Here is an 8,980-nt window from a genome sequence, read left to right on the forward strand (position 1 = left end):
ATTCCTATATACATCGGTAGAAGCACATCTATATAGTAGAAATATTGTTGATATTTTTGGTATGGAAAATGAACTGTATCGTTCAAGTAATAGAATTGATAAATACCGGAATATCATCCTCAGAGAGTAAAGTGGATTTATACTAATTCCTAAAGAAGTAGGTCGAGTATGTATTTACAAGATTTGAGATTTCAATATTCATTTGGGTTTTTAATATAGTTGTTCAAATGTAAAAGTTAAACTATGAAATTAAATAAGTTGGGATTGAAGTTCATCTTTCTTTCCCTTTGCAATCCTTAGATTCAATTTCGTATAACTTGTGGAGTTACAGATTTTGATGCACATTTTCTTCGAATCATTTATATCAATTCTTTGAGTACAAAATACTTAGATAATTACTCAAAAACCAATTCCTTCGATATTTGACCAATTATCTAGTCTTAAGTTTAATGTAAAATCACTTCATATATCATCTTCCATTCCTATAGAAATGATGTAGTAAGGAAGATAATCTAGATTCGATACCAAGTTCAACTTTCTAGTTAAACTTAGATCCAAGATCAAGAGTTCAGTAGCAAAGTAAACTCAAGCATTAAGCGCGTGATATACTTCCCAAAATCAAATAATTGAATACATTAAAGAATTGAATCCAAGAGTACAAAAGTTAGTAGATTACATTTTCAATCCCAACACTAAAGAACTAGCCACTCATCTTTGTCATTACAACACTCTTCTCATGAGAAATACAAGAAATTATAGATCTAAAGTTGTTCTCATGACTTCTCTCTTCCTCCCCAGTGTTTCTCTCTCTAAAAGCATGTGGAAAAGCTTGGAAAATGGTTAGATAACCCCCTTTGCTTTTCGTAACCGCCTATATCTGTTCCAGACTTCTGGTCTCTCGCTCAAGCTATAGATTCTCGCTTGAGCGAGAGAGATGACCATCTTCAACCATGAACACCTCGCTTGGGCAAGGGCCAGGCAGTGAATTAGACTCTTTTAAGCTTCATTTGTCGTTTGAGCGACAATCTCTCGCTTGGGCGAGAGACATTCTTCTTGCTTGGGCGAGGTTGTGGCTCGGGCGAGGAGTGCAGTATTCAAAAACCCCTAAACTTCTCATTTTTTTCATGCTTCTTATTCTGTAATTGACATAAACACATATAAGTTCCTAAACAAGACAAAATTAAACTAAGTTCTTGGGAGTTGTACACAATTTGCATCATGATTACATATTAAATGCCCCAAATCATAAATATTTCATTCACAAAATGGCACTTAACGAACACCCCATAATTGTTGAAGTATTTGGTGTAACTACCCATATAATATGACAAACAAAGGATTCATGGACGCACATAACAATATAATTCATTTATGCATTTCATCGGAAGGTAAGTGAAGATGAAAAGGATGATAACGATAGGTAGGCATGAAACTTAACATAAGGTAAACGAATTACAGACACATGAGAGAGAGTACATCTGAATAAAATATTTAGTGCATATCTGACATTTATTAATGCAACTAAAAGAACACTCCATCATGAATAAAAAAGATCACAAAAGTTCAACTACCAACCAAAGAAAAAATGTTAGTTATCACTTTAAATATGGAAGCAAACCTTTATTAAATGATCATTCTCATTAATCTTTTTTAATGATGATGATCTTATTTAACAACCATGGAAACAACCCAATGTGGTTATACCATTATGGTAGATAGCATTGAGACATCCTTCAAAGAATACTCGATCAACTATCAACCAAAGACAAAATATCAGTTATCACTATATCATTGAATATATTCAATTTAACCAACTTTTTAATATTTAAATATCACATTGACCTACATGGCAGCGTACTATATGATTACACATGTATAAGAAAAAATAACAATGAGTTATGGTGCATGATAAACTAATTGTGCATAAATTTTTATATTGTCAAAGCATAAATATTACATTTCATATAAAATATTAAGAATAAGAAGAATTAATGTTAATAATTATGGATTTCAACTCAAGAGAACCAAACGTGTAGTAGTGTTATACTATATAAATTGACTATGAAGTGTAATTGTACAAATGTAATTTCTATTCCTCGAGATGTCAAAAACATGCTTCTTAGTAGGGATGACAATGGGTATGGTTGAGTCCGGGTAATGCAATTTCTGGATCTGCCTTGTTGCTTCATTTTTTGACCTAGACCCTCCCCAGACCCATGCTGGTACCTGTTGGGTCTGCTACCCACAGTTCTTTGGGTACCCAACAGATCTGCAGGTACCCACAAATTAAAAAACATAAAATAATTTTCAGTAATTTATGTAATTGTGTATTTGTCACTACAATCTTATATGTTATTTAGGTAATTAACAAGAGAAAAAATTATAAAAAATAATTTAATGTTCTAAACACATTTTAAATTGATTATTTCCATATTATGACTTAAAATTAATTTAATAATAATTGTTCAATCAATATAATATTATATTACACGTATCAATTAACAACATAATATCACATAACTACTTAACAATGTAACATCATGGTTTATCAGCATATCAATTATATTTATGAATTAACAATATAACATTATGAATCAACAATATATATATAAGGATCCACATTTTAACTATCAATTCTAGAGAAATCTGATGATATAGATCTACTCACTAATTCAAATCATTGGAGTTCCCTATAATTAATGACTAAAATGTGGAGTAAGTTGTTTAAACTTACTCTTAGAGTAAGTGGATCCCCTCCCATATATATATATATGAAGGAATAGTGGCTCAGCGTACTCATAGGTCTGGGTACCTCATTGCCTAAATCCAGACTCATCCAACAATGAATCTTAAAATCTCAGGTATCATTATCTACAGGTCCAAAAACATGGACTCAGACTCGACCCATTGCATGTATTTTTTGCAGGTATCCACGGATCCGAATACCTGTTGCCATCCCTACTTTTTAGCATATCATAATTTAATAGGCTGTAGTTTGATGTTGCACTATTATTGGTGCTAATTTATTATTTATTTATTTTATGTTTATTACTTATTCTTTTTATCTTAATTAGTGTGTTGATTTTTCAAGTCACATAATGAAAATTTTCCCTACATTTACCACAGGTGGCGAGGAAGAAAGTGGAAAATATACTTTTTGAGTGATTAATTAAAAATAACAATAATTGATTTTAATAATTACGGATTTGTTACACAAAATATTTTGTAACTTATTGTCTTGACCACAACACATGAATATAATATATATTCCATGGATTTACATTTTTTGGTTATTATCTTTCGTTTAACCTTTTGATTAATTTTAATTACACTTATATATAATTTAAAGTTTTTATGAGAAAAAAACGAAAGACCTGTAAAAAGCTATACTTCCAGTTTTCATGTCACATTAAAAGGTCTTTCATTTGTTTTTTAAATCAAATATTTACTTTGATTGCATGTCTCATTTAAAACCAATGGGCAATAAAACATGTTTCTTTTAAGCAATCCATTGGCTTTAAAGTCATATGCTACTACTTATTTTTAATTAAAATACAATATAGATACCACATATTTCCTATAAAATTTTATTGTAATATTTACAATAGGAATGTATTTTTTCAAATATATGGCAATTAAGTATATTTTTTCTTCAATTTTAAACTTAACTTAAGATTGAAGGGGATAAAATAATATATGGCAATTGTCTATTGTACTATCCATAAATCATTATTACTTTCAAAATTACCATCATTCATTCAAGATTATTTTTATTTTTTTCAATCTTATCCTACTACTTTTTTGTAATTCAATTACAAATCATGTACATACCGCATATTTACTATAAAAAATTCATTACATTGGGCAATTTCATTCTTATATTTTTCCAAAAATATAAAAATTTAAACATTCACTATGATGGCACATTAAGATTTTAATATTCAATAACAACACTCTAAAAATATAATTTTTTCTCAATTTCATCTTATCAAACAAAAATCAATTCTTATTTTATCAAATCTACTAATTTGTGCCATCATTATTATAAAAATGAAAATGCAGTTGAAAAACATTTCATGGCGATCTTGCATACTACGTTTTAGATATGATAAGTTTATTTCAATCATTACACCCTAATTATGCATTTTATCTATAAAGATAATTGGCAGTGATTCAATTATTTAATGTTCGATTTTTTAAAACAAAATTGAACAATAAGCTCAATTGAATATATTCAACTGCAAATTACAATATATAACAAAAATTATTTTATTAGATATTTATAATATGTATATTATGCATTACAAACAATAGGAGAACAAGTTGACAGACACACGAGGGTCTATCAGCACACTCATACATGTAATAGCAATAACCATTTATAGTTAGGGATAAGGAATAGAAACATATAAAGCAACATGTTTATGAATATAAATTTACAAAAATCGAAAAGTATGATATTATCATCATGATATTTTACTATAAACTTTATAATGATTATAATCAAATTAGTCAAAAATCAAAAGGAGGATAGTATTCTCAAAGAAATTAATAGTGTAGATATTACTCGGTAAATTATTATGAATAAGATAAATGCACATAAAATATATTTAATGCAAATTCACTATGTATTACACAATTATGTGGATACTTTAAAAATATAGTAAAATATCGTTTATATCTTAAAATATATTTTTGAAACAAATCTAATTCTTATAAGATAAAGATCCACCAACAAGATAATTAACAAAGTAACATGCTTTTAAAATAAAACAAAATCATAAAATTATTGGATAATCATTCAAAGATTCATTAATCATCTAAAAAAATCTTACTTCATTTTATATAAATCTAAAATGTAAATCAATATTTTTTTTTCTAAAATAATAGAAAATTTTAGGTGTTGCACTTACAGGTACACCAAAAAATTATAGATTATCCAATATAATAATAGAATAACATTTATAACTCAAAATATATTCTTAATGATAAGCTAATTAGCAGTAATTCAATTATTAGAATATTTGATTTCTTAAAACAATATTGAGCAATTACCTCGATTGAATATATTCAATTGCAAATTACAAATCCAACACAAATTATTATATTTAATATTTATAATATGTACACTACACATTATAAATGGTAAGAAAACGAGTTGACAGATATGGTATTGCCTCTCAACATGCTAGTACATATAATAACAATAAACATTTATAGTTAGGGATAAGGGATAGAAGATAAAAATAAATATGTTTATAAAAATAGAAATGTATGATATTATTATCATGATATTTTACTATAAACTTTAAGATGATAATAATCAATTTAATCAAAAATTAAAATGAAGATAGTGTTGTCAAAGAAAATAATATCGTGGATATTACTCGGTAAATTATTATGAATAAAATAAATACTCATAAAATATATTTAACTCAAATTCACTATGTATTAAAAAAATATGTGGATACTTTAAAAACATAATAAAATATCGTTTATATCTTAAAATATATTTTTGTAACAAATCTAATTCTTAGAAGATAAAGATCCACCTACAAGATAATGAGCAAACTAACATACTTATAAAATAAAACAAAATCGTAAAATTATTGAATAAAAAATTCACTAATCATCTAATAAAATCCTATTAATTTTTATATAAATCTAAAATGTAAATCAATATTTTTTTCTAAAATATAAAAAATAATAGAAAATTTTAGGTGTCGCACTTATAGGTACACCAAAAAATTATAGATTATTCAATATAAAAATAGAATAATATTTCTAACTCAAATTTGTTTCGAAATATTATTTCGAGTCAAAATAGACACGAAGTTTGTTCATAACTCATCTCTAGATATTTTGCACTCCGAAATCCAAGTTTTGACATTCTAAATGTAACCCTAAATCGAGAGATTTTTAATCTTCAATTGAATTTTAACCGATAATACTCGGGCATGACTGTAATCACAATGTTTTATCGCATTATTCACATCACAATCCATGAGTCAAGCTTGCTTGTCGAAGAAGCAAAAGTACATTGACTTGCACAATCCCTAAACCACTCATTACATCATCAAGATTTTGGGGGACCACTTTGATTTCCCCCGCAAAAATCTGATTTCCTCTCTATAAAAGGCAACCCTTGGCATTGAGGGAGAACATTTGCTCTCATCACTTTCTCACTTATATCTTAAGCATTTCAAAGAGACCTCAAGGTAGTCTCTCCTTATTTTCTCATCCCCTTCCACTTACATCACTAGATAGTTATCATTTTTTATGTTGTTCATGTGGTTGTTTTTCTTTTTTTAATGTTGTGGATTCAATTATTTTGTTGTTGTTAAACCATGTAAAGTTTGGATTTTTCCACTTGTTTTTTGCTTGAAAAATTATAGCCTTGAACAAGTGTAGAATGATTTATTTTTCTATTTAATGCTAGAAAATTTAATGTTTGAGTTTGAATGTGTTTAAAGGTGATGATTTTTACATCAAAAGAACCTTTAAATAGTTGTTAAATCATGTAAAGTTTGATTTTTCCACTTGCTTTTGGCTTGAAAAACTATAGCCTTGAACAAGTTTAGAATAGTTTATTTTTCGGTTTTAATGCTAGAAAATTTAATGTTGGTGTTTGAATGTGTTTAAATGTGATGATTCATACATCAAAGGAACCTTTAATGTGTTTAAGGATAAGTTCAAAAACAAAAAAATTTCCTTGCCATCTGGTCTAAAAATCGTGGCCTATATATGTGTGTAGGAAAAGATTATTTCCTATTTTTGAAATCCAAAATGTTGATGAGTTTTGTTGAAAAAATGTTGTTTTAAAGTATTATATGTTAAAGGTTTGATTAATAAATGATATCCTTTAATTTCCAAGTTCAAGTAATAATTTTGAATAAAAGATGACTTATAAAAGTCTTGACTTTATAAACTTAAAGTGTTATGAAGTCTTGAATGGTAAACTAGTTAAAATGGAGACATTGTTAAGTTAGCTTACTTTAAAGTGGTAAGTTTAACTAAAGAAATCTTGATTTAAAATGTTGTTCTTGGTTAGGTGATCAACATTATCAACCCTGTGATTACTAATAGAATGAAATGTGTTGAGATAACCATAGAATTTTGTTGAATCCACTCGAGTTAGCTTACTTTAAAGTGGTACGTTTAACTTAAGAGATCTTGATTTTAAAGTGTTGATTTTGGTTAAGAAACTTACCCTAAAGGGGTGAGTATGCCTTAAAAAGTCTTCATGAAAGTATTAATTTGTGTTAAAGTTAAAAGTACAAGCTTTGTTAAAGTCTTATTTTAAAAATGATTGTTTTCTTAAACAAGACTTTTGATGATAAATGATGGTTCAAGAATATGTAATCTTGGACCGGATGGATGAAAGTGATTGAACCCATGATAGGTTAAAAGATGTTTTTACCTTAGGATTATCATGCAAAAATTTAACTCGCAAGCCAACTAATATGTTTTTGTGTTTGCTTCTGAAGCTTCCGAAGTTGGACAACCTACCTGTTCACACTTAAAGGGAATCATTCACTCGACAATCTAAGGTGAGGGAGAATACAACGTGACATAGTGGTGTCAAAATATGACATCCAAACCTTCTAAACTACCTCAAAAGTTTGGAGTTGTTTTGGGTATTAAGAAATCTTGTACTTAATCAATTGTCTTTTTGTTTGGATTAAGTATGTGTGGTATCGTTTAAATTATGTCTATGTGTGGAGAAATGTTGTGGTTATCCATGAATGAACATTACTCGAATAACTGTAACTATGATAATCGATTAATGCTAGGTATAATCAATTATCAGAGCCCTCACTTGAGCGCCAAACTCTCGCTTAGGCAAGGAGTCTCCAGAAAGTTAGGCGTGCTTTTGTCGCTTGAGAGACAGCTCTCGCTTGGGCGATAGGCCCCAATAATTTCATCTTGTAACTGAGATAATCGATTAACTTCAAGGTATAATCGATTATCAGAGCCCTCGCTTGAGCGACAACTCTCGCTTGGGCGAAGAGGTCCCAGTAATTTTATCTTGTAACTGTGATAATTGATTAACGTGTAGGCATAATCGATTATCAGAGCTCTCGCTTGAGTGACAGCTTTCGCCTGGGCGAGAGTCTCCAGGAAGAGTGGATAGTTTTTATCGTTGGAGCGCAAACTCTCACTTGGGAGAGATTTCAACGATGACCTTTCTACCAAGATTTCATTTTTCGTTAAGTTCTAGTTTCTCAAACCCATTCTTCTTCAATAAAACCTATAAAAACTAATTCATTAGGGATAGTGTACCCAAAGATGTAAACTTCGTAAGAAATAACAATTATATTAGATTCTTGAGAGTTTGTACAAGAAATTCACCATAACCAAAGTAATAAGTGCTAACAATTTCATTGTTAAGGTCGAGGCCCGAAAGGTTATGTTTTTCCCACAAAGCGAGATCGTCTAACCGTAAGAGGCTTGGCCATTGGGCCATCCAGGGTGATTCAACAATGGTGCATAGTGGTGATGAGGTTTTTCTCTGTTGATATTAAGATCGGGTCCCACTATAAGTATTCCTGATGGGAGATGTCTTAGGACGGGCTGATCGTAATAAAAGAATGATTAAAATATTTAATATGCTAACCTCGGTTGGTAATGAAGTAGTGGGGAGGAAAAATTACGGGAGACAAGTGAGCCCCGAGATGTTGAGAGGGTTAGTGATGGTTGTGATGCGTCAGCAAAAACTTGAGGGAGAGTCTAGGTGAGACGAGTCCCTTGTATTCTGATGAGCAATATATTACACACTATTCATAACCTTAATTTAGCATGAGATGATTATTGGTGCCTAATTGACTTTGTTTCATATGGTTTAGTGTTTTAGACTTTATTAGACTAATATTCCTAAAATGAGTTAATTTGCGATTATTTGGCCTGATTAAATCTATTATCATTTTCAGATCACATTTGGCATCAATGGCATTTTGGGCATTATGAAAGTTGAGGATAT

The sequence above is a fragment of the Lupinus angustifolius genome, chromosome LG07 (assembly GCF_001865875.1).
Source record: "Lupinus angustifolius cultivar Tanjil chromosome LG07, LupAngTanjil_v1.0, whole genome shotgun sequence".
Lineage (NCBI taxonomy): Eukaryota > Viridiplantae > Streptophyta > Magnoliopsida > Fabales > Fabaceae > Lupinus > Lupinus angustifolius.